At 37.0% G+C, this 27,078-nt stretch overlaps 1 protein-coding gene across 11 annotated transcripts in view; it reads right to left on the bottom strand.

The window, feature by feature from the left end:
• Positions 1-27,078, bottom strand: part of TENM3 (teneurin transmembrane protein 3) — a 403,572-nt gene that overhangs the window by 261,450 nt on the left and 115,044 nt on the right. The gene's annotated exons all lie outside the window — the stretch shown is intronic.

The following is a 27,078-nucleotide window of genomic DNA, read 5'->3' as shown; positions in this document are numbered from 1 at the left end:
CAAATCCAAAGGAGAAATTTCTTTATTGTGAAATTTGAATGTTCAGGTGTCACCTTACAGCTCAGGGTGCAACTTCTTTCCTGGGTATTACTTCTGCAGCATCTTCTTTGGCACCTGCTTGGCTACCTGAGTGACTCAGCCTTTCATGAATATCAGCACAAGACATCTGTACAAGCAGTGTAATTAATACACCATTAGGAAGTGCAAGCACCTAACCTGAAGCTTTTAATTCCGCCCAATGACAGAGTATCTGCAAGTCAGATGTGGTGCTGAGACTGGATTTCTTTTTTGTCCCAACTCACATGTAAAACATATTTAAATCACTAGATTCAATTTTAGAAAACAAAAAATACATTTTCACCTCTGGAGCTACTTCTCACAGGCTGAAGTCATGTGCTTTTGAAATCCAGAGGCTCTCTCTTAACTTGCAGACAGATTTAACAAAAACCTCCCCAGTGTACAAAATGCACTGCCAATTTAGAAACTTTATATACAACAGCACTAAAGCTAAGAATCAATAGCAACTCATTTCCGTCCTTTAGCTGGTTTGTACTGCAATCATAATACTATTTAAAAAAACCTGAAAATGCACCTACTGACTTCAACAGCTGTGCTGCTTTCCACAATCTGTATGTAGCAGTCTTTGAAACCACAGAAGGTCTTGATACAGTTTGTACAGGTGGCTATCATTAGAGGCAAAATACTCTTGTTCCTTTCACCAGTGCAGAAAACAGAAAGCTCTGCAAAGCCTCTGCTTGCTTCCTACCCATCAGAGGAAAGGGGTGAGGCAAAGTTCTGCAAGGGATACTTCACCTTCTGGGGGGCTGTGGGGCAGAGCCCTGCAGCACTGCACGCAGGGGCATTTCTGCAGGGAAGGCACTGAAACATGAAGTGTTCCACAAGTTAAAAAGCAGAATGGCACAACCATTACTGTTAACAGGGTATGTGGTAAACCTATGGACTATGCTCTAGTCAGTGGGGAAGAATCATCCCTTTTACAATGTTCTTGTTCCTTATGGATCAGCTTTGCATGAGGGAGTGAAAAATTTACAAGTTCCACTCACTAAGCTTCTAATGGGTTAATTTTAAATATGGATCTTTTCTGTAGAGGGTTCAATTCCACATTCCCCCTCCTAGGATGCTGAGTATATGCCAAGCATTTATCCATTTGTTTCAGAAGTGTCATATCAGGAATAAATCAATGTGTTAAGAATTGCCTGATAATAATGTTGTGGGATTAATCTTACAGAATAGATCGTCAGCACGACTACCTTTGGCATTCTGTGTGCACATCGTTTCATTTTAAGCATGAAAAGCCTCCTAATGCCAAAGTAGAAGAGCTATATATTGAATGATCTGCCACCATTCAATATTTAATCCTGCAATTGAAGCCACTAAAGGGATACAGCAAAGTAACAAGATGAATGAATTGTGACCTTAAACTTGCGAAAAGACAACCCAAACAATTTATCTTTCTGGTCTGTAGTGCATCCTGTGGCCAATACTCCTACCACTTCTTCACAGTTTGGGATCTGTAGATTGATCAATGCCACATTAGCAAAGTACCTGAGATGACAGTTTAGGAATTCAGACAATCCACTGCATTAGTGTTAAGAATATTCAGGGTCAATTTGGCTTATCTGTAGCTGAAAATAAAGGCTCCTTAATGAAAAATCAATTCTGTTTTCACAAATGCATTTCTAAACAATAGTGGCAAGGTGGCTCGAAATAAAGCTTTTACTAATCAACAAAACACAAATAAAATTCTCTGAAAATAGATCAGCCCAAATAAACCATCAGATTGATGCAATTTTAAGACTTGCTAGGAGATTATTTTGCAATTTAATTTTCAAAATAAATGGATTGCTGCTTCCTTGCAAAAGAAAAAAAAAATAAAATCAATATTCTAAGCACACATGATACCAAGACCAATGAGGCTGAAGACATTTAAGACTTTGGAGGCCATCAACTAAGCAGACCCAAATCTTTTGCTCACACTCCCTGTCACAACCAAATAATTTCTCAAGGTACATGCCAGGGTTGATGTGGCAGTTCCAGCTGAACTCATATACTAGGCAAAATTCCATGATGCGCTGTGGTGGAAGGCCCACGGAAAATACTCAACTGCTAATACCACCTATTTACCTGCTAAGAGCAAATCTCACAAATCAAGAGATAAAACACACACAGCCGTGCATGACTTCAAGTACAATCTTCTGTCCATTTATTTCATGACACCTAATGGTGCTTTGTGTATTAGCATCCTTACTTAGGAACGATCCTTTTCTTGACAGAGACCACTGCTACTTATTCATAAAGGTGTCAGTACTATAAATTAGCCACTAGAAGACACAAATTCCAAACAGTCACAAAAGTGACCATAAGTGATCAATAGTGGTCACAAAAGGCTTGGCATTCAGACACAGCTGCAGGTACCCCATCTTAAACAAGGCTTCTAAATTTGTGATTTTTTATTTTTTTCTCTCATAATAATTCTTGTTCAACCAATTAGATGTTTTATCTGAAACTGATGTGGTAGTAGAGTAGATAGGCTGAGAGGCCCAGAAGTGGCTGTACTTGACTTGCTAAGATGAAAATCTTATTTATTTTTCGTGAGTGATTTTCATTTCTGCCTGTTTACAGATCAATGGATCAGAAATGAACAGAATAAAGCATGCCAAAAATCAAAACATACAAAAAATCAAAACATGCAAAAAATCAAAACATGCAAAAATCAAAACATACAAAAATCAAAACATACAAAAATCAAAACATACAAAAATCAAAACATACAAAAATCAGAACATACAAAAATCAGAACAACTTCTTTGGTTTATAGGAGTGTGATACTTCAACATAAATAAGAGGGGACCAAATTATCTTTTTCAGCATACATTAATCATGCCTGCAAGAGACTATGAGAATAGTAAATGTAGACATATCTAAACATAACATGCTAGTTAATGGTGGAAGATTTTTTTTTAAAATGAATGCAGAATTAATTATTGATATTGTCTGTAGGTGATCTAACAAATGGGGAAAAAATAGTTTTTTAAAGTATCATCTATTTCTATAAAATTTTATCTTTAATATCACATCCCTAAGGAGATCAACTGAACAATATCAAGGTGGCAATAGGATCCAAGGCCTAATAAGTTAATGAGTCTTCTGTTGAATATGGTAAGAATGATTTACAACCCTTACAAAGGAAGTCAGTTCTTCCAAATAAGATTTTTCTTAACTAACTTTCTTTTGCACAGGGGTAAATACATATAAAATGTACCTTATTGTCTAATAAGACAGTACTTCTAAAGCAGCAAAGATACTGAAGCAACCAGTAAATTCAGCAAAAAAAAAAAGTACTTACCAAAAGTATTTACCTTCTTTAGTTTTTATAAAACAAAATTAAAATCATCTATATCAAAGAGTAATCATTCACTATTTCCATTCTTTTTGTATGTCCAGCAATTACCCTGGGAAGCTAATCCCCAACAAACCAACAGATTAATTTTAATATGGCCCATGCAAATAAGATAAACTGAGGAATGGCTGCTTTCTTTTTAATTATCAAAATGTAAAATTGCCTTCAATTTAAACTTAATGGTTTAAAACTTGAAGAGGGGAAGTTTAGGTTAGACATTAGGAAAAAAAGTCTTTCCTGTGAGGGTGGTGAGACCCTGGCACAGGTTGCCCAAGGAAGTTGTGGCAACCCCCCCTTCGGCAGTGTTCAAGGCCGGGCTGGATGGGGCTTTGAGCAACCTGATCTAGTGCGAGGTGTCCCTGCCCATGGCAGTGGCGTTGGAACTCCATGATCTTTAAGGTACCTTCCAACCCTAGTGATTATATAGAATTAAAAGTTTCTTTAAGTTTACAAAGGAATTAGCTTTTTAACTCTGTTACTAAGTTTACACTTGGCTTTGTGTGTAGTAATGAGACACATGCTTGTGGGTGAAGTCTTGTCTGAAGTTTCCACCAACAGCATTAGAATTCTATATTAAAAAAACCCAAACTGTCTTGTAAACGTCATTCACAAAGGAAAAGGAGGCTTTGAAGTTTTGAACACAAAGAACACGCATTAATGAGCAATGATCTCTTTTACAGTTTTGTATTTTCATTTGGTTGTTTGTAAAGCCAAATGTCATTTTGGAAACTGTGGGAACCCACAGAGATACAATCTGAGTTGTTTTTTTTATAAAGATGAAATTACTTATTTTTGAAGATGCATTGCAGAACTCTATTAATTGTGCTTCAATAATTTCTGTGCTGGATTTGTTGCCTTTACAAAGACTGCAATCTCTTTATAGCTGCCGATGCTATAAATCCTCCTGGATTTAAACAAGATCTGCTCTCTCTAGTGAATTCCATCACAGCTGTATCAATGAAACACCATTATGAATACCTTTGGGAAAGCAACAAAAGGAGGATTTTGGAGATATATGTGAATTCACCTGATTTTCTTTATTTACAAGCAAGAACAGGACAGACCAGGACACTAATCCAGAGCTATGTTAACTCTGAAAGAACAAAGGATGTAAAGATCAGCATTTTCATTACTAAACAGAACTGCAAGCACATTTAAGGCTCCCAGTAGATGAGATAGAAACAATAATTTCCATGGAGCCTCTTTTTTTACAAGAGGTACACTTCAAACCTATGCTGGAAAGTCTAAACCTATTCAGGGAAACTGTATTTAAATACAGTCTCTGATGCATCTCCAAAAAAATATTTTACTATTAAATTGAAAGAGCATCTAAATAGAAACATTTTTATTTTAAGTCAATATAAATGTTTTGTTTTGTTTTTTTATTTAAAACCTCTCTTTTTGAGAGCTTACTATTAATATTGATACTAATTTTTAGTATTAGAGACAATATTTTTAACATACAGTAATTTCTGCAAGTTTCATATCTCTAAAACAAAATACAGGAAATCAAGGATGTCTGCCTTCTCTCCATTGCATTATTCTACCCAGAAAAACCCTTATGACTTCTGTTTTTAAGGGTCTTTATGTTTTTTATGTTAAATACCTAAACAAAATTATTAGCTTTTTTTTTTAAATACAGCATTTCACTGGCTTTGTATCTGAGCAAAAAATACTACACAGGTCCTGACTACTGTACTACTCCAGATTATGAGTGTAATACTACTTAAAACAGTCATATCAAAGTTCTGTAATTCTGTGTCATAACTCTTACTCAAACAGAAAATCTGGACTGCTATTTAAATGGGTATAAGTATTCATGCATAAACTGCATTATGCTTTGATTTTTCAGGAGTATATGGTAGAGATTAAAGAATCAAGTTTGCCCGTGATCCAGTTTTAGCCTTTTTTCATTTTAGTTATCCAGGGAACCAGAAAGCAGAATTTATCTTAGCCAGGAAATACTGAAGAAGTACTGGTTTCTATATAATCTTTTTCTAGAGCTGTGGAGCAGGTGGCCTCAGTCACATTTAAGACCTTAGAAGAAGCCTACAGTAACATACTACAAAGGCAAATGGACAAGAATATGTTTCCTGGATTTGAAGGAAAGAGCTGATACATGTACACACTGCATGCTAGGACAGAGATTAGAAGATGTTGATATTGGTAATAGGTTGAAACATTATCACTACCTAAAAATGCACACAAACAGGAAAATAAATTGTCATTTCACTGTTAATTATTTTGAGGAGAGCGTGATGTTAACTAACTCAAACCATGTTTCAGCCTGATTTTATAAAGCAGAACTTTTCTTCTTTCATAACCAAGTAAACCAACAATAAATTCCCAGAGGAATTCTTGGTCAAAAAGAGTGAGAGGGGAAAAAAAGAAAGAAAAAGCTCCATCTTTCTTAGCCTGTGCTTCTGTTAACTTCTATGTACTTACACTTCTCAGTGACTCAACAGCATCACACAGATAAAGCCCAAAGGAAATGTAACAGTTAATGAATTATTAAGCTGTTCTCCTTTAAAACATCAGCACTGGGCAGTACAAAGGCTTGGCAAGCCATGTCAGATGCAAAAGGATCTGCAAATCTGAAAGAGTTATCGGAGCTGTGGAACAGCTGGCTCTGCAGATCCCAAGGCCCACCTGGGATCCACTTACTACAGCCTGTCATTCTCACAGAGTTTAATGCTTATACAGTCAATGAAACATTAGATGAAGCTAAAGGATACATCCCCAAAGAATCTGACTTATGCTTTGGGAAATGACCTTTAAGCAGTCACCTTCTGATAGAAAATTAAACTACAGCTCCCTGCATCTGCAAAAATACCTTGATGTTTGTGATTTGCTCCTGATGGCAGACAGGCATTATGTTGCTACTGGTACTACTAAACTCCAATACACACATATATTTATTTGAGTTTTCTTCGCATTTTATATTTTCACACTTCAGCACACCAGGTATTAGTTGCTAAAGTGACTAAGTTTAAATTATCGCAGTCAGTGGCTTTTCAGTGTCAACTGAAAGCAGATATTCATTTGGCTTCTTTTAAAAATCAAACTTGCATTGCCTTTGGCAGCATTTTTTTTAACTCTTTATCAGTAAAACAACCAAAGAGAGAGAGAGAGATTAATTAAAGAGCAACAGCCTGGTTTTCACGGCTATTATAATGAGGAACGTAATGAACAAACATTATTCCTTATATTTTTTGCATAAAGAAAATTTCTTTATTAGTAATTGATCAGGGTGAAACCTACCTGTATGTTTTAAGTATGGGGTTGTGAAAAGACAAGGGAAAAAGGGGCAAAATGATGCAAACATGCTAGAAACATAATTTAAAGCAGAACACGTGAAAATAAAAACTTCACATTGTGTTTTTAGCACAATACCTATTTTATACCCATTGTTATTTGCTGAGAAAAAAACATTATTTATAATACAGGCATTTCATAGAGAATCCTTTCTCAAATCTGAAGAGCTGAGAAGTCACTGGCCATACCACAGCCACAAAAACCTCATGAAACCAATTATAATGAGTTCTACTGGATTCCATTATTTTTCTTCTTCATTCTTTGCTATTGTCAGTCTTAGGAACAATTACAATTTTATTATATTTTTGCCTAAAAATATCCATGTACTCTTTGTTATCAGTACCACCTGAACCCTTTCTTTTCTCCATACCTTTCCCAGTTTTGCTGTCAATGGTGCCTGCTGCTGTAGGGGGGAGGATTGTTGGTTTGTCTGGTTTTGCTACACTGTGCTAAAAATGGGTTTACTCAGCCCTTCTGGCATAATTTATGAAAATCACCGTTCAGATTAATCCTTCCTGTACTAACTTTGGGAAACATGTTTTACATTGGCACACATGCAGAATTTAGGCTTGTAAAATACTCCTAGATGTGAAGTATTAAAAATCACTGACTTCTTTCAAGTAACACAAAACAATGTAGCAATAATCCTTTAAAAACAACAACAGCAACAACAAGAAGTTATAAATCTAATGACCAAAAAAATCGTTAGTCTGTTTTTTGAAAAGGATGGAGCACAAAGATTCCAGTTCATTGAATACTCAAATAAAACAAAAAAAAACAAAAAAAGTGAAATGTATGCCGTCAAAAAAGATCTGCTGGAGAACACAGAAAAAACAAACCTGCAGGGAGATGAATCCCACTTACAGTATTATTAAGTAGATTAAACAGAAACAACTAGTGGAGGGACTGTGCTATTATAGACAAGGTCTCAGGGAGCCAGGAAAGCAGCAATAATGCAGAGATGCTGAGAGAGAAGGAGACTCGGTACTTGGAAAGACGGGGAAAAAGCAATGCAAAGAACCACAAGCTACATCAAAAACACCACCTTTACTGACAACACGTTAAAGCTTAAACCTAAAGAAAATGTAGACTATTTTTACACTAAGGTATACCTCAAGAGGAAGAGAAAAGGGGGAGGAGAAAACAGTGACACTTTTATTTTCAAGGCAGTTTCACTAGCACCTTAACGACACTACATAAGGGAATCCAGAAAGGCACAAGATCTGCTTATATGTTTATAACAATATATGAAAACAAGATATAATACCTGCATTTTGTCAATATACCTCTTAAAGCCTCAAAATACCAAGTAAATAGAAATTTATCCTTTCAATAGGCAAGACTATTTGTTTTAAAAATGATTTTTACATATTTCACTGACAATTCTTGAGACAGCTTCTGCTTCAGAAGAGTGCATAGTGTGTACTAAATTTGTAGCAGCTTTAAGTAACATTAAAAAAAGTATTCACTTAACCACCGAACTTTACATTTTGAGGTCTTAACAGGGGTTACGCCACATCCCTTATGCACACTAGACCTGAATTATATATCATGGGCCATGAGAAGCCCAGCTAATTCCCCTACCTGCACTTCAGTTCTGGTTTGATCTTGCCTTCTCTGCATTATATATCTTACTGTTTCCCCCTATGAGCCAAAAGAGACTCATTATCCACCTGAAAAGCAAAAAAAAAAAAAAAAAAAAAACCCAACAAAAAAAACCCACCACACATCTAATTCTCAAACTGATATTTGCATGTCCTTCTAATTTCAACAGGAGCTATGCAAATTCATTTCAAGGATGTAGTTATAGTTTGTGAATTTCCAGAAGCTCCCAGCAGAGTTGCCATTACATCTCCCCCATCACATGGAAGTGCACCAGGTTGGCTGAACAAGAGCCACTTTAAGCCTCTGACCACTTGTGAACTTTTCTTCTCATTTACATATGATGTAAAAAAAGTAGTGTACACTCACAACCAAAGCAATAATTCTCATTCTATGTGTTGTTATCAAAAGTTACCTCACTATCCAATTTTCAGTTCAATTTCTGTGTGCCTACTGGCTACCAAAGCTATTCTGCTGTAGGAATATACAGCGTGAGGAGCTGTAGGAATATACCTCAAAAACTTGCTGTGGTTTTCACTGACTATTTTTATTTTTCCTGGTGGTAAGTGGATGGATCTCAGCTGAAATAAATTGCTTCCCATTCCTCATAAAGCAAACACATTTCACTGAAGAACCAGATACTAAAATCTTCATGTGCTTTCCATCTGTCCACATACTACTTGACAAGCAATTCTTAAATCCTTAGCTGAAAAATACAATACTCCTAACTTGCCACCCCTATAACAAATGCCTTGACTGACATCCTCAAGGAAGAATTCTGGGTTAACACCCAATTAGTCGACCAGTCTTTACATCTGCTGTGTGTCTGAAGAAGAGCCACCACCCACTTCACAGGGATGTTGAATTAAAAAAAAAAAAAAAAAAAAAAAAAAAAAGTATGAAGTGCTCACAGATAAAAGGTATGAAACAAAAAAGCTATGTTTGTCATGATGCAAAGTTAAACGATCTCAAAGATGTAACACATGAAACACATACCAGAACGTAAGCCAGGTTCCAGAAGCACACAAGAGGGGAGCAATGGCCATACGCAAGGCCAGAGTAGAGGATTGTACCATTTCAAGGGCTTTTCACTAGATGTGAGACTCTGCCATAGGATGCTACGCACCAAAGTCATCAGCCAAAGCATTACACTGCCATAAGATGTTCCAGCACTATTTTCCTGTATGCATAAGTAATGGCAGAGAAACCTTATTGAGGGAATCAGTCTCCTGCTGAAACCATGAGACCTAACAGGTCTGATAAAAGCAGAGTCCTAGTGCTCATGCCAGAAGAGACCAGGGGGAAATGAAGACATTTCCTCACTTTGAACTTCTTGTAAGGTTTCCAGGAGGCATATGAATGCTACAGTTATTATAATGCCTTTTCAGGGCAAATCTTCTTTGTATAGTAACATGAAAGAATCAAAACCATGCAGATTCTTTATGCTGGAGGAAGAGCTGAAGTACAACTACCATCTACTGTACAGAATTTCAGGCATATGTTTTACAGGGGATTATATTGAGTAGCAAAGTGCAAGTAATTCTTAGTGGATGATGAGGAGACAGAATGTGGCCTCTATACCTTAATTCTGACCTTCATAATTACACTGAGCACATTTTAAAGGTTATCATAACTATAATCCATTTAGTGAATTTATGGTCATGTCTGATTTAAGTTAATTGTTTTTATTCATGACTAACAACTATAGCATCACGTAATAATGCCAGTAAATTGAATGCAAAAGTTATTATTCTAATTTTTCACTGAAAAAGAATTGCCAACTTTAGCATCTTAAAAACATGCCCAAGTTTATTCCTTTGTCCAAAGACTGAACAGACTTCAAATTTCTCTTGCTTTTTGAATCTACCCCATCCCTGTTGGCCTTGTCCACATCTATGAGCACAAGCCAGTGCTCCAAATCACCCCACAGCATTTTCAGTTACTTCCCTCTTCCTGTTCTGTTTGCACCCTGGTTTCTCAGCACTCATGTCATTCCCCTTGCCTTAGTATGGGACTTTCTGAAGGGCAACTGGAATGAGAAAGCACTGGAAAGAAGGTCTGCTGGTGTGAAGAGAGCATAATGGAAGTACTAGTAGCAATACCTGCCTTAGAACATTCTCATCTTCACATTATTTTGTGTTTCCCCCTTTAAGGAAGGAAGAGGGGAGGAAAGTTACTGATTTAGGTAACAAATGAACAAATGTTCATGTTAGGTTGTAAATCTGCCTAACAGTATTTTCTTATTTGCCGGTAGAATCCTGTAAAACCTTTGCCAGGTTTCTTGACATCCAAGCGCTGTATTTCAAATTCAAGCCCAAATTTCTGTATTAGCATGAGAAAAAGTAACCTTAGAGCAGCAAATTCTCAAGTCAACAGGTGTTTGAGAAAATAAATAAATTCTCTAAACATTTATCAACAGTCCAGATTGAAATGGTGTTAAAATTAAGATATGAATTGATACTAAATACTATTGAAGGTCAGCTAATCAACTTAGATAGATGGATGATTTTATTTTTGTCAGCTTTCAAAATGCAGCTTTTCTTACACATTGTTTATACCACAGGTCTGCAAGGACCACAGATTCACAGGAATGAACTAGACAGCGTGAAGGACTATCCCTTACTAATAGAACATCAACTTGCTCTTAAAAACTCTGGGAGACAGATTTCACCACCTTCCCAACCCATCTCAACCACTGCTTAGCTACCCTAATGCCTAAAGAAAACCTTTCTTGTAACAACTAGCACATTATTTCTTGACCTGCTGACAGAATGATCCACAAAGTTGTTCTCTGCTCCTTACTATCAGTGTTGTATGTACCTGAAAATGTGTGAAGTCTTTCCATCATTTTCCCTTCTTTAGGAAAAATCCAGTTCAGACATGTTCTTTTCAGAAGACTTACTCTTCACTTCAGTTTTCTGCTACCTCTGTTGTTTGGGTTTTTTTTTTCTTTTATTGATTTGTGAATCCCAGTGGTTCAATAGGTGAGGCCTTACAAGTACTAAAAGATGCTGAAGGCATTACTTCATGACTATTTCATATGACACTCATGTTCATGTCCCAACAGAATATTTTTTTTTCTTTCCCTTCACAAAATTATTACTTGGTTGAGTCACACTCGATCAACAATCTCTTGCAGGGCTTAGCTCCCTTCCTACAGAACTTCCATCAGGCGAGTGGCTCTCCATCTTGAAGGAGTAAATCAATTAGTGCTGTTTCAGAATTACACCTGTTCTTTCTCTTACTGAATTGCAGCTGATCCATTGCATTGTTTTCGCTCAAAGTCCAATGTATGAAGATTTTAATGCTAATCCTTTCCAGCTAAGTGTTTGTGGCTTCTCCTAGTCTGGCACTGCTGACAAAAATTAGCATAACTACTCCAAACATGCAAAACCTTCATGAAAATACTGACTAGTGGAGCCAATATCTTCACAAAATTTGGGCCATTGGTTGTTTAGGTGGTCAGCTTTCCTCTGCATACGCAGCAGTCCATAATTCTGTTCTTGTTTCATTTGCAGTGAAATAGAAGTGAAAGGCAGTGGATATTCCTAAATTTATTACTCCATTTGCTAAGAAACAGAACAAATTATTCAGTTGTATGAAATCTCACTACTGTGTCTGATAATCCTAATGTTGTGGATGTTTCTGGTTTTACTACGTGTAGTGCTTGAACTGATTGAAACCTTACACCAAGCCGAAATTATCAGAAGTCTGGTTTGTCTCCAAGCCTGTACTTTCGAGAAATTTCATTCCATTAATAAAGACACCAGTGATAATGACACACAACTCAGAATCATTAAATAGACAAGGGTTGGAATTACTTATCCTTATATGTAATGGAAGCAGGTAGCTTCTGGTTTTACTGTTTGGTGACATTAATGCAGTAATACAGAATAACTGCTGACAATTAGCCAGAAGATGGAGCAGAGGTCTTGTAAGAAAATTACTCCCTGGTGGCAAAATATTGAAAATTCAATTACACTCTGTTTATTACAGGCCTACATTAAGAACTGCATTCATAATAAAGGCCTTGATAATATACAAATTAATCGCAGCACAAGGGAGTGCTTTAGTAACTTTTTGACTCTTTGATGTATTCTTCAATATTACATTTTTAATATATCCATTGACATATTGAAATGCTTTCTATAAAGCTTTTAAACTAGAATTTCTTAAATAAAACAGAATGATATGTGGATATGATTCTGAAAGACAAGATAATGTCCATTGTACCTCATTAGAATAAAATAAGGTGTAGATATGACTTTTAAAATACACTTCAGGTATTCTCCAAATCTGAAGATTTATATTTGTGTTTCTATGAAGTAAACTATCATGCAAACAGCATTACATTCATATGGGCTACAATCTTGCACCATTTTCTGCATGAACTCACATTTAAATATGTGAATTCTTTCAAGTTAAGAAAAGCAAAGGACTTACAGACACACATATCCAACTTCTGCAGATATTGCAGATCAGCTCAAAATAAGATTGAATAATCTATTTCCCAGTAGTCAAGTCCTAGTTGCAAGTTCTTCAGCATAAAGGCTTCAAGTCTAGATAAATGTTTACTGATTTTAATTGTATTTTGCCAGCGAAAGCATTAAGACCTGTGATGCTTTCCTGAAGCAGAATAAAAAGGTTTATTGTCTTCTATTTAACTTAATCTTACATGTTACTTGAAAAATGCAAAATGGCAGAAAAAGCACTCAACTTATGCACAGTATTCCACAGGTTAGCCAACTCTGATTTTGTTTGAGAGAGATTCCTAAGGAATTATGGTACTGGAGTTTCATTACTGGAACCTGCAAATAAAGATGTGAAACTCAGTCCTGCCTGATTGGGCTCCATGTTAGTGGAACTCTCTTTGGATCCAAATATGCTGAAGCTCCCTTGTAAAACCCCTCCACTTTAAGAACATCTCATGCTTTCTGCTTTGTAAAGAGGTTCCCTGAATCTGCAAGCCTCAATGACTGAATCGTATGGGAAGCCTTGCTTCTGCAAGAATACACCCTGTGCAGGACACGGATTGCACAGGAGGTAACTGATAATGTTTAACATTGGCTGGAACAACAACCTTGCAGCCCTTTTCTAGCTAAGCTGAGACACTCCTCTGGCAATCAGGAAAAAAACCAACCAAAACACAGAAATGCTGTGAATAGTTACTACAACAAAAAGATCAAAATCTCCACATGTTCCTAGGATCCACCTGCGAGCAGGATTTTGCTCCATAAAGTCAGTTTGTTCAGGTGGTGCCTGGAAGGGCAGTACAACATCTCCAGCCAAACCTGTAGATGTTTTTAAGTGAAGTCTCAAAGGCTGCATAACATGTACATATGATTTAAGATCTCTAGCTTTTCACATACTGCCATCATAGAACTACTTTTTTGTTGTTGTTTATTTAATATCACCTGGTAGGTGATGTCCTCAACCAGCTCTACAACCTAGAATATCATGAGCTGATATATTGAAGCTTTCATCCTATCCCCGTTGATGTTGCAGGCCTTACGTGACTTCTGGCAATGTCAGTCAGCCTGCATATGGATTTGGTTCCTGTCTGCAAAATCCTTTTATTTGTATGCTACTGGCCACGCAGTGAAATCACACATGGAATACTTCCTGCAGGCTCAGGAGGTGGTCAAATGCCTTGTCAGTTAAAAAGCTGTGTACGAGAAGAGTCTGAAGAACAGGAGCACTGAAATGAGAAGGGCTAGCAAGAAACTGATGGATCACTTAAAACTACTCAAATGTAGACATCTGACAGGCTAAACCCATTTTACAATTCAGAATGAGGAGATACTAGGAACACAAGCATTTTCTCTTGAATTCTGCTGTGTCATCATCTTCACCTCCTGAATGGTAAACTCTGAAGGATCAAGAGGGTACTGCATAGAAAACAGAGCGTGGCAGGCATCATGTTTAGCATGGTGTCAGAGCAAAAGGTGGCAATGCCCTCCCCAGGGTTGCTACCTGCACTGTCAGCCCTGGCTTTGCTCTCCACAGTGTCAACTACCAGATTTAGAAAACAACTGAGCATTTTCAGAGTAAGTTCACTTAATGGTTTTATATGATATGTTACATTTGGAAAAAAGTAGGGAACACCAGCTTACATTTTCAAAAATGTAGCTGGGTATTTTTAACCACTAAAACTGAATTTTGAAATGTATATATGTGTCACAGGCCCATCTATGCCACACTCAACAAATAATACCCAGTATCACAGGGTATCCAGCATTATTCTAGTTTAGATATTTGCTGAAAAACCGATACCTTCCAAGGTATTAAATTCTGTGAGCTCCTGATTGCAGGCAGCAGACAAAAGAAGAATTTCTTCCTGGCTGTTTATGAACCCCATTAATAACTTATTACATGGCTTCATCCAGATTGTAGAAAAACCCACTTTAAAAAGACAACAGGTGCTTGTTTGCTTAAGACTCGGCCTTATTGAAAAATAAGAATTCTTAAAACAGCAAGAAGAATGGCTTTTCCCATAGACATGAAAACGTATTTCAGCCCTTTTCAGTCAGGAGTTACAGTGCTCAGCTGGCAGGTACAGCCATCTTCTGGCAACCTAAAAAACAACATAGGAGTGACACAGGTAGCTCAAACTGCCTGGGCAGCATCCAGGTGGCAGAAGGAACTGGCACTGCAGCTGCTGCCTTGAAGGTATAAACCTCTGCAGCACTGGGAGAGGGGAAGTATCCTCACTGCCCATCAACAAGAAATCTATGAGTTGGGCAGAAAGTTAGGTTAAACTTAAGGAAAATATTGAGGAAAAGTAACAAAAAACTGAATTCCTGAGTTTAACCTCCGGCTGACAGGGCACCAACAAACAGCTCTTAGGTGGAGCAGTCACAAGTCATTCCTTCCATGCTGAGAAGGCAGTCACTTTGGCTTTGTTTGCTCACTGTATGTAGTCAAACACCGCTGCATCTTTTATGTCCTGGGGATTGTTCAATAGGAATAAAACCGGGTACCTGAACTTCCTCCTTCCTTGCTTCTGCTCATAGCCTAATTGCTAATTGTAGATCCCAACACATTCCTATTAAATGGCATTTTGGGATAAGGCAGGAATACTTTTACAACATTGTTTTGTCTCTTACAAACTGTCTTCTGGAAAGTTACTAGCACTGTATAAATTAAATCAAAATCTGCTGAGGAACTACAAAATTTTGGAACTTTTAAAAATACATTTTTATGTATATGAGGAACTGATGTTAAATTTAAACAACCAGTATAGTTATTTGGCATCTTATGGTTTCTCTTTTGGAACAAAAAAGCTTGTGGCTATAGGGTCTCCCCACTCCACAGTATTCCCTGCTGTATTTTGACAGAGCAAACCTCAATTTGCAGTTAAATGTAGAAAGGAAATGAGGGGCAGGGGGAATTACAACCGCAAAAGTGTGAATCAATTTGTCCATCCGTCTGTTTCTTCTCTGCAACATCTACACACCATACAACATATATAAATTCAGCAAAAGCATTGGCAGAACTATTCTAGGGACAGGATTTCTGGTAAGATCCCCCATCATTCTGCAGCTGCAGATGGAATCAATGAAAGACTGCTGGGGCAAAACACAACTAATCTAACAAGCAAATGTGAGTAGAGAACAAAGGACTCAATTCACTTCTTTCTGTGAGTTTGATCAACATTCTCTGTATTAATTCGATTTCTCTGGGAGAGATTTTCAATAGCACTTGTAAGATTTAGGAGAACAAGTCTTATTACAACTCATAAGGATGTGAGCTCTAAATCTTCAAGGTGCTTTTCAAAAATCTCACTCTACCTGTAAAATGGAAAAAAAACCAATCATTACTTTCTGCCTTCTAACCACACTGATACAATAATTAAAAGGGATATTCAGAACTGTCCCTGGGTGAACTCCTCACTTTTCCAAGACTCAAGAGGCTAATAGAACCTTATCATGACTTCAGGTCAAAAGATTGAGTCTAATTCACCAATGGAAAGAATTAATTTCAGAGCTCAGGACCTTTAATTGAGAGCAGATGGTGCCTAGTCCCTATAATCTTAAAGTCTGGGGCCTGTTAACAAAAGCATCTAATCTCATCTCAATTGCCCTAGGCAGCCAGGACCCAGCAATATTGAGTTTACAAAACAATGTAAGAGTCTCCTAGAACTGCACTGAAAGCAAACAAGCAGCAAAGACAGCTAATGAAAAGACAGCATATGTTTTCTGTAGCTAAAGTAGTTAAGGGAAGGAGCAGCAGAACTCCCCATCCAGTGCAGCTTTCAAGAAATTTTAAAGAAATCTCCTTCTAGAGCATACAGCAACCATGCAGTGAAGAACTTAGCAGCTGGAACAATTCTGGTAAACTCTGCATGGAAGGAGACTGGATACTATCCACTCAACCAAATAGTGATGAGAGAGGCCATTCCTTTTAAAGACATTTTTACCTAGATCCCTTAGACACTTTGAATATTCAGAAGAATTTCAAAGATTATAAACTGCCTTTATACATTCAATATCCATCTTCAACAGCATGAAGAACAGACACCTCTGAAATCTTTTCAAGAGCTAATTTTTGCCAAAAAGGATCCTAGATTTCTCATTTCTGCTATTTTTCTACAAGCTGCAAAGAGGACCAATACAGCTTGCTTTAGTGAAACTCACTATAAAAACAAATTCAAATTTTCTACAGATGCAAAGCATCCACATTTTTTAGACTGTGTGCCACAGATGCAGACTAGGACTCCGTAAAATCAGTCATCAGACAAGACATTTTATTTGTAACTATAAAGCAGTTTATAGAAGTATTACATTTCTAAAATGCCAGTGAATGGTGAAAAAAAAAAAAAAAAAAGTCTTTCCTTTGCCTATGATCATAACTGCGCATGGATTTGGTCTAAGGTTTCTAACTCATCTGAAGGAGAAACCAGTCTTCAACCCTCTATGTTTACTCTGTAAGAAAACTATGTGTGTAAACTACAAAAAAAACCTGTTTAATAAAAGGTCTTGTAAGGACAGACATATATATATATACACACACATATATATATATACATATTCCATACATAGCTATATAAAATCTGGTTGCCTGTTTTTACTCCATCATGGTTTGACAATCCAGAACGAGGGCTTCCAAAGTCAATTATTTTTCTGATGTGAATACTGCACCATTTTGTCTAAGATGTACCTAGTCAGATGCCATAGTGGCCCAGGTGAAGCATTTGCCAGCAGCAGCACATACCTGGCATGGCAACTGCACAGAACGTTCAAAGTCCCAGAAAGTTATCTATTATGGATGCTTTTTATAGAAGATAGAAGAGAGATGCCTATTAACCATCTTCACATTTATAATTTATTCCATCATGAACTTACATTGTTCCCCCTCATCATTCCTAATTTGATGCTGTGGCTGCACAACTGTGAAATTAGAAAAAAAAAAAAAATCAAAATAAGATATTGATAAGTATCTTGCAAATTCCCATATACAATATAGAAATCTGGATTAACCCACAATGATCACAGTAGGCATCAAAGGCCCTTCCAATGAAACGTTTTTAAGGTGGAATGAAAAACCTATTATTTGCCTTGGTTTCAGTGTGCCAAAACCACTTCTCTCTTTCTCTACAACATGCAAGTGAAAACAACAGATAACAGAAAGTCTATATAATTTATAAAGAAAACAGTATACTGTATGAGAGTGGTGGAATAAAAATCAAAACCACAGCTTCTTAACAATCATTTATTTACCTAATATTTGGAACCTTACCTTCTTTCACTTTAAACCAAAGAAAAAAGTGATTAAATTTAAACAACACATCAGGCAGCACATTATACAGACCCAAAAAAAGTTCTCATCAGTTCCATTCACACACTGTTTGAATAATTTCAACAATAATATTCAAGGTTTACTTGAATCTTAATTTCAAACTGAACACTCATCTGAATCAAAGAAATAGAACCTTTAATCCAGAAAACATTAAATCCACATAAGGACATATTTTGGTAAGAGTTAGTTCTAAAGAATTCTCTGTCCCAAAAGCTTTTGTAACTTCAAAAAAAGTCTTGACACTTTTTCTCTAGCTGTTATTTGACCAGCACACAAAGGCTGCCACCCATACTTGCTACTGTTACTCTGACAATAGCACAGCCTATATTTACTTTAAAGACATATTTAGCTATACAATGCAATTAAAATTTTATTTCAAAGCAAAATTAGATGAAGTTTAAAAAAACACCTTTAACACAACTAAATGCAATAGACAGTAAGTCTACTCTATATAAATCTATTATTTATTCTACCTCTAAAATTATTTTTGTTTTGTTTAATGAATGTATGAATATATGCATTTCTATGTGTATGTACATGTACACCCACCCCCCATACCTACATAACTGTACAGGAAATGGAGGAAGTACTGGCTGAGTAACTTGCTTTCAAATGACAACAAACCAAACAATGTCACAGCTTTGACAGATTTTTTTTTTTCTTCTCCTTTTTTTATTCAAGTGATAATTATGTCAATACACCTGATTCAGCAAATCTGTTGCTCTCTAATTCATTAATTAAAACAATTTACTGCTACCACTGTGATTTTTCAAGGACATCAAAAACACATTCCAAATCAAAACAGCAGAGATCATCAGATTGTAGTTGTGCGAAGCACGTTTTGCCTTCATGACAACCTGACAATTAAAACACAACTTAAATGAAAAAGAGCTGTTTTCTTTAAGATGTCCTTGCACAAGCACATCCAGAAGCACACATTTTATTTACAGAGACAGAAGAGCACTACTTCTGTATCAAACTTAAAATGAAGAGGAAAAAAAAAATTAAAAATCTATATTAATGTAGCCATTTCCAATTAGAAGAAAAAACAAGACATAACTATTAATATTACAGTAAACTGCAGAGCAAGATTTTTATAGCCTTCATTTTCTCAACAAGCTTCTGGCTCATTAATTTTTGGGTTGAATAACACAACTGACTCAAAGAAAGCAAAACCAGAAAGGAAATGAAGACTATTTTTTTTTTGTCTATCCTCTCTCACAAATCAGGACCAACAGGACCTTCAATATTTTAGAATTGTTTTGGAATATATGTTAGATGATGCAATATTTACGTGATTCCCAGCAATCTCTTGTCACCAACTTATCCTTGAAATGTCAGTGTCTGAGTCAACTTCTGCTTTTTGCTATTTCCACAGTTTGCTTCTGGTCCTATCCGCCACACACGGCCTTCACAACAGCAGCAATATCTAGACAGAACATACTAGAAACAGCAGTTCTCCCAGTCTCTTCTAGTGTTGAATGTTTAAAAGTTCTGTTCATTTTTTTAACCCTTCTCTAGGCCTTCAGTTGGCTGGCACTTTCATCAAAATGTAGTCCCCAAACCAATCACAGAGATACGGTATTTCTGCCTTACTTCTGCTGAGTGCAGCAGTAAGATTATTTCAGTGGCACTGTTTACAAAAGAGATTTCATCAAGTTGTGGAAGAAAACCTCACATACCACAGAAATCACCACTGACAAATCACCACTATGCCCTTCAGCTGACAGCCACCCAGGAAGAGTGCAAAAACATTTCTTGGACATGTAGTATGAGGGATAGGGAAGCCTAAGCTCAACCACAGTTGAGAAGACCAACAATTCTGGAGGAGAGAAAGCTGCCAGGCACCACTTACAAAAGCTGGACATACACAAGACCAGGGGACTAGACAGGAAGCATCCACAGGTGCTGGCAGGTCCAGAGTCATCAAAAGGCCATTCTGTGGTTCCTCAAACAGTTATGGCAATGTAGGAAGGTTACTGAAGGCTTTTTAGAAGATAAAGGTCATGTTATCTTCAAGAAGGGCAAGGAGTTGGTGGGGAAGTAGAGCCAGTCATCCTCAACCCAGTCTCTCAGGGAAGATAATGGAATAATTACTGCTTGAGTTATCCTTTATATGCCTAGATAGGGCTCCAGGAAAAGAAAGTGATTGAAAACATCCAGCATGTATCTCCCAAAGGCAAATCAGACCTAAAAAACCTGATTGCTTTCTATGAGCAGATAATTGTCTCAGCAAACAAAGAGATAGCAGAGGATGCAATTTTCCTAGGCTTCAGCAATGCTTTCAGCATGGTTTCCTGTAGCATCTGGGTAGCCAGGCTGGAGAGAGATGGACTAGACGGGTGAGCTAGAAAGTGCAGTTTGTGGAAAACTGGTCATATGAAGAGGCCAAAAGAAAATAACAAACATACTGGAAAAAAATATGGAAAAAATTTTTTAAATAACAAGACCAACATTTTGTAGTACAAAGACCAACTGTTGGCCAATATTAATGACACTCCTCAGAGGCTAACATTAGGGCTGATGCTGTTTCATGCCTGTACTATGTTTAACATGTTGAGACTGAATTGGGTAGAATGTGCCCTCAGCAAGTTCGTGGATGACACTAAGCTGGAGAGTGATCAACACGCTGCAGGGAATGATTGCCTTTCAGAGAGATCTCAACAGGCTGTAAGAATTGGCTGAAAAACCCCACATGAATTCCAACAACAGAGTAAGCCATCCAGCTAGGGAAGCACTGGGGAATCAACGTGGACAACAGGTTCAGCAGTGTGCCCTTGCAGCAGTAAGGCCTCACTTCTGGGTTGCACTCAGAAGAATGGACCCAGCATACCCTGGAAACTGATTAGTCCATTTTATTCAGCATTTGAAGACCACACTTAGAGTGCAGTACTCAGCCTGGGGCTTGCCAGTACTCATACAACATTGACAAACTGGAATGAATTCAGTGTTTACTGACCACTGTGACTGAACTGCTGAAGCATGCATCTCGAGGAGAAGCTAAACAAGCCTGGAAAAGGAAAAAAGATGGAAATCTAACACTGGACATCTGTTACCCAAGACAATGTCACTATTGCAGCAAGGAAAACTCTGATTAAGGGAGGGAAAAATTAACAATTAAGTTGGTTAAGCACCAGAACAGTTCCCCAGAGCTGATGTATAATCTCTCTTGTAAATTTTCAAAACCTTAGTGAATAAGGCCTTTAACAACCTCATGTAAATTAATGTTAGTCCAGCTCTAAGCAGATGGTTGAACAACATGGCCTCTAAGCTGAATTACTCTCTGATTTTTTAAAGGACTGTGATTTAGACACTTGCCTTTTTCACAATTGGGAGATTTATTTATTCTTACTTAAATGTAGGCCTTTGCACTTCTATTTACATTTACTGGACTGCATTTTTCTTGTGGAATCATTTCGGTAGCTTTCATCCTGTCCTACAAAGTGTCTCTTTCCAGGTGACAATGCTCTATTTGTATTATCCAACTCAAGAAAATCTTTACACACTACCTGGAGTTTATTCAACCCGCCAGTTCATGAACTACTGATAACCATTCTCAACATATTTTTCCAGCAAGCTGAACATTTATCTTGCAATAATGAACCTAGACCCTGGGTCTCTACTTATGAATATGCCAGGAGCAAGGCAGTGTCAGAAGCCTTACTAGTATCAAAACACCTATTACTGTTAGCATCTCCTCCCTTTTCCTTATCAAGCAATGACTTACACTAGTACAGAAGGTAAACAGTATAGCTTGACAAGACACATTTAGTACAAACAGATGCTTATTGTTACAAAGCATAAACTTTTAGGGTTTTTTCCTAACATGTTCCCTGTCTAACTGATTAAGCAGGTTCCTCCTCCTCTTTGTCCCTTCTGAAGTTGCAATGTTCATTTTGAACCATATTCATCCTCAGTAATTTCTCAGACATGAGTCATAAAAAGCCCAGGGGCTGTAGACATTCTATACATGCAGAAAAAAAAATATTTACATAAGTAACCTCTAATCCTTTGTTTAACAGGATAAATGTTAGCTCTGTGATCAGTTACTCAGGTAGCAAACGCTGAAACAAAAACAAGGAGAAGGAAACATTAGCAATGTTATTATCAGTCTGCCTTCACTTTTAAGCAATAAATTAACTCCCTCATTTCTCTTTTCTTAGTATTCGTGTTTCTGTACAACTCTTCACTTTTATTTTTGCTGATTATATCTCAATTTTATTTGTATGCCTGGATGTGTATGAATATAAGCTCCTCCTCAGAAATTTGAACTCCCATTTTCTGCATGGTTCTTACTTGAAATACAGATCTCTGCAAAAATCCTGCTATGACAGTTGATCAATCTCTAAATACCTTCTTCATCACTACTTAACATTAGAGGAATTTATAAACTTAACAGCCAAGAATGAATTTTCTGAAACTTTCTTAGATTTGTTTTACCTTGTAGAACCCAGTTCTAATTTTATTGATGTCAGCTGCTGCTAAGCCTACAGTTTCTGTGCATTAGAAGGTTGGAGAGATGTTTCCAAAGTGCCTCATCCTCTGCACTGATGTTCTGTAGCAGATTCCCTTCATCAAAGCATCATTACGATGGCCCTTTGGAATCTCATGCTTTTCCTCAACAGCAAGTTCAGTGACACTCAAACCTCTTAAATCCAGAAGATCCCAAAGAGCTACTTGAAAAAAGTCAGCCCAGATGTTCTCTCTTTGGCTGCCACTAGCCAAAAGAATTATCAACATGATTTTCTATTGCATTGACAGTGAATGCTAGGAACAATTACAGAAATACACCTGCATAACTACAATCATAATATAACACATTTCTTAGGAGCAAAGCAGCATTTAAGAGATAATGGCATGCTTAATGAGGGGTAGATAACTGCTAGATGGAATACTGTGGGAAAGAGTGAAGAAGCTGTAAATGGTGGCAGGATGGTACCATGAATATTAATGGATCAGCTATGTGGCTGGTTGGGATCAGTAGGCTCAGCATTTGACTAGCAGGTACCAAGCAGCTCTCTACTCAGTAGAGCTCATCTAAGTCAGGTTTCGCCTTAGCATAAAGAAGGATGTTAAGCAGCTGAAAACATGTGACTACTTCCTGGATTATGTGCATTATTAAAGAATGCAGAATTAAGTAAATGTTATAGATGTACTGAGTTAGAAAGAACAGATTTAAAATGTCTTGACAAGCATCTTACCAATGTATTTCTTGTTTTTCAGAGATCTGAATGCCAGTAAATTCACCATTCTGGAAGGACAAGAGAGTATTAAGTTCACAAGAATGTTGCTTTCAGAAACCGGCTAAGCTAGAGAGGAAGAAAGCAGGTGCCCATGCAGCTGATAAACTGGTATTTTTTCTTTACAGGTACCCTCAGCAATGAACATTCTACCAGCAGCGTCTACTTTTCTGTATCTGTGAAAAACGGGTCCAAGTTTCAAAAATTTATCTAACCAGTTCAGAACAAGTGCCTGAGGCCATGATCTCATACTCCTCTCTCTATTTGTTCTTTTTATTTTGTTGATCTCTTATTGCATTATAACAAATCCCCACTGGGGCAAAACTTTCACTCAAAAGAGTAAACAACCCCCCCCACACACATTCTAGTGCCATCAGAGCTGTTTTCTGTACAGCCAGATAGTTTTCATGGCTGTGGGGAGGGCCAGCTATGCAGCAAGAATCTATCCAGAGTGCTCAGCTCCTCTTCAGAAGCACTGTCAATCCTGCTTTCCAAGGGATAGAAAGTGACATGGACTTACTGACGTCTTAAATTAGTGAATTTCCAGTCAAATTCTTGGCTACAGCTAGAGTTTCATGTCAACACAAAAAAGTGCATATGAAACTGGTCATATTACTTCACAATAAATAAATAACTCAATAAGGAGCTGCACTTTAGGAATAATTTGCTCAATTAACCTTTATATTTTGCTTATTAGCTTTCTAATGTCTCATGAAGTCAGGGATTGCAGTTTAATGGATTTAAAAAGAATTTAAATAAATAAATGGATTCTAAGAGAGCTTAAAAATATATTGAGCCTTCAAGCAAAAGGCCATTTGAAGCCTAACTGTAACTTTTACCTCATATTCTGCTAGAATATTTATCAAGTTTAAAAGACAAGCTTTAGTAATCTTAGCACAGCTTAAGAAGATAAAGTTACTGGCAAGCATGTAGAAGATGGGCTGTTTGTATTTCAAAGACACAGCTCCCAGAACAGTTACTAATATAAATTTGTTGATGCAGCATTTATGAAATAATTTGCAATAGAAATAGAGAAGAAAGCCTGAAGAAGTACATGTGGGCTTGGTATGCTCCAACTGATCCATCACACTATGTGACACTGGTAGGCTGCCCAGATGAACAGATGCAGATCCTCCTTCAGGGAGGCTGACATGACAAATGTCTCTGAATGTGACGCCAAGAGTCATACGGAATTTGAATGAGCTCAAAGAAAAATATTTAGCTTCTGAATGATGTACTAAGCAGTAATCTAAAACTTTGATGTGTGAATACATCTATAAACCTTAAGAAGCAACAGATCTGATATTTTCTAAAAAAAAAAAAAATAATAATAAAAAAAAATAATTAAAGTCAGCTGGCATTCATGGTATGTCATTACTGTATTTTAAATTTTGCAACTTAGTCATGTGCACTATTTATTATGTGGCTAAGGAAACATCAAATCCTGCCAATATTATTCACAAATTTAGATTGCTTTTGCAGGATCTTGTATACAAAACATGGAGACCTCAACAAATAAACGTTAAATAAAAGTTAGTGTCTTCAACAAACTGTTCCACTTACTCCTTGCAATTATGCAACAGACCTCAAGTTTTGCCTTACTAAAGGATATGCAGTCAACAACTATTTGAGAAGAGCAAATACACAGAACAGTTACAAGGAAGTAAAAGGAAATCATGTTTTGATGCCAAGCTTCTCTTCTTGCCTAACTGTTAAGAAATAAAAACCCAACTACGTTCAACAAATAATTAATCCTGAGTTCAGAAACGTGTAAGATAAATCACAGTTACTACCAGCTTGTATAGTCCCATTAACTCCAATAAGGTTTGCTTATGGCAATGGACTACCTAAACAGTGAATGGTTTTACTGGGTGAACAATGGGATCACTCACAATCTGGGGCCTTTAGGTGAGGAAAGTACCATCTGCTGTTGTTCAGTACTCATAAACTGTTTCTCCTTTTCTACCTTGGAGGTAAACATGCTGCACAGAAATGCATTTACCTGTAAAATAGTTCTATCAAAACTGAGTCAGGAAGCTTTCACACACAGCAAAGGGGGCTGCAGTTCAGAGAGCTAGAGAGCTTTTTGTAACTCTGGTTTCAAAGCCTTATCATATTTGTCAGATTTTAATAGTATACTGGCACAGCTATTAACTTCAGGCCATAAATTAACAAAACTCACACCTGCAGTTTGGTCCTTTGATTACAACACCTGTGCCTGCCAGGAAAATATGGCTTACCTGGCTTTAAATTATATTTCCTATTCTGCTGTAAGCATTTAACATTCAGGGTTCCAACTCTGTGTCTTAAAACAGTTCCTCAGCCAAATCTTCCATGTTCAGTGGGAACAAAAATCCAGGCAAACACAGTGAAGAAGATTAAGCTTTCCACCACTTCCGTAACATCTCCACTGAAATGGTGACCCATGACACGGTCTGAGTTATGTATGTTTCATAGCCCTAGGGGTCTCTCAAGCCATCAAAATTTCATTAGCCTCACAGCAGTCCTAGTACCTTCTTAAGTTGGACTGCCGGTCAATAAATAAATCAACTGTAATCCTTTTTAGTGACTAAACTCTTCTTTGAAGTGGTACCAAACATCACATGTTTCTTGCATAATTTCAACCAGTACATATCTTTTCTAACTTATTTACAGTCTTCTCACACATGAAAAAGTAAATTAAAACTCTAACTTTAAACTCACTGAGGAAGTGTTGGCATAGGACAAACAGGCATTTTGCTTTTTTAAAAACTGTAAATATAAAGTTTCCTAAAAAGTAAACCAAACTTCCGAAGCAGTCACATTTTTGGTAATGTAAATATACAGCTCCCTAAGGGAATTGAGTGTGTGCCTGTATATTTAAATATCTATTTTCAAGATCATTAACCTAGGGTTTTACAAAACACTCAACCTGTTTAAGCGCAGACCTTTCAAAAGGAAAATCAAAGAAGCAGGCAAGTGCTGTCTTCCTTGTTCCAAACTTGCCCGTGACTTAAAACAACTTTTCCAAGCACAAGGCAAGACACCTGCCTGTCTCCTCAGGTACCACACAGCATTAAGTCCAAGACAAAAAAGAAGGATCCCATCTGCCACAGCTGTCTTGCACAGGCATCTTAGAATCAGCCACCAGAAGAAACGCAACAAATACCAGGAAGACCAAAATATGGCTTTGGTTTTGTCTTCTCAAATTGAAGTGAACAGGTAGGACTAAACATATTGCCTGTGGTTGAAAATAAAAGCCCCTTCTTTTTTTGTGTGGGTTTCTTTTTTGTGTTTTTGTTTTTAAGTATTCCCACATATTTACACCTACATTGCTGTTTCCCACAATGTGTTACAGCTGTGGCCAGAGGATAGAAATAAAATTGCTCTGACAGTTGTACAGCTAGGCAAACAGGTTTAATAAATTAATAAAATTATGAGTAGCCATGCAGGCAAGAGCCAACACTCTAATTTTCATTTTTATTAATTTTTCTTTATTTCTCTTTTGAGTTTGTCATCTAGGAAGTCATGAAGTTAATAGAACAATAATTGTAATTCTAGCAAAGCTGAAAAGCTTCTTCAAAGAAGTTAAAGATAAAATGTTTTCTAAGATTCGTGCATTTAGCATTTAACAACCCATTAGGTTCTGTCCATAAGCTCAAGTGGAGATAAAAAAATTTTGAAAAGCTTTAAAAATGAACCAGTCAATTGATTAAACTCTTT

The sequence above is a fragment of the Heliangelus exortis genome, chromosome 4 (genome assembly GCF_036169615.1).
Source record: "Heliangelus exortis chromosome 4, bHelExo1.hap1, whole genome shotgun sequence".
Lineage (NCBI taxonomy): Eukaryota > Metazoa > Chordata > Aves > Apodiformes > Trochilidae > Heliangelus > Heliangelus exortis.
Note: the sequence above shows the minus strand (reverse complement) of the source record. Positions and strands in the feature narration are given on the sequence as shown.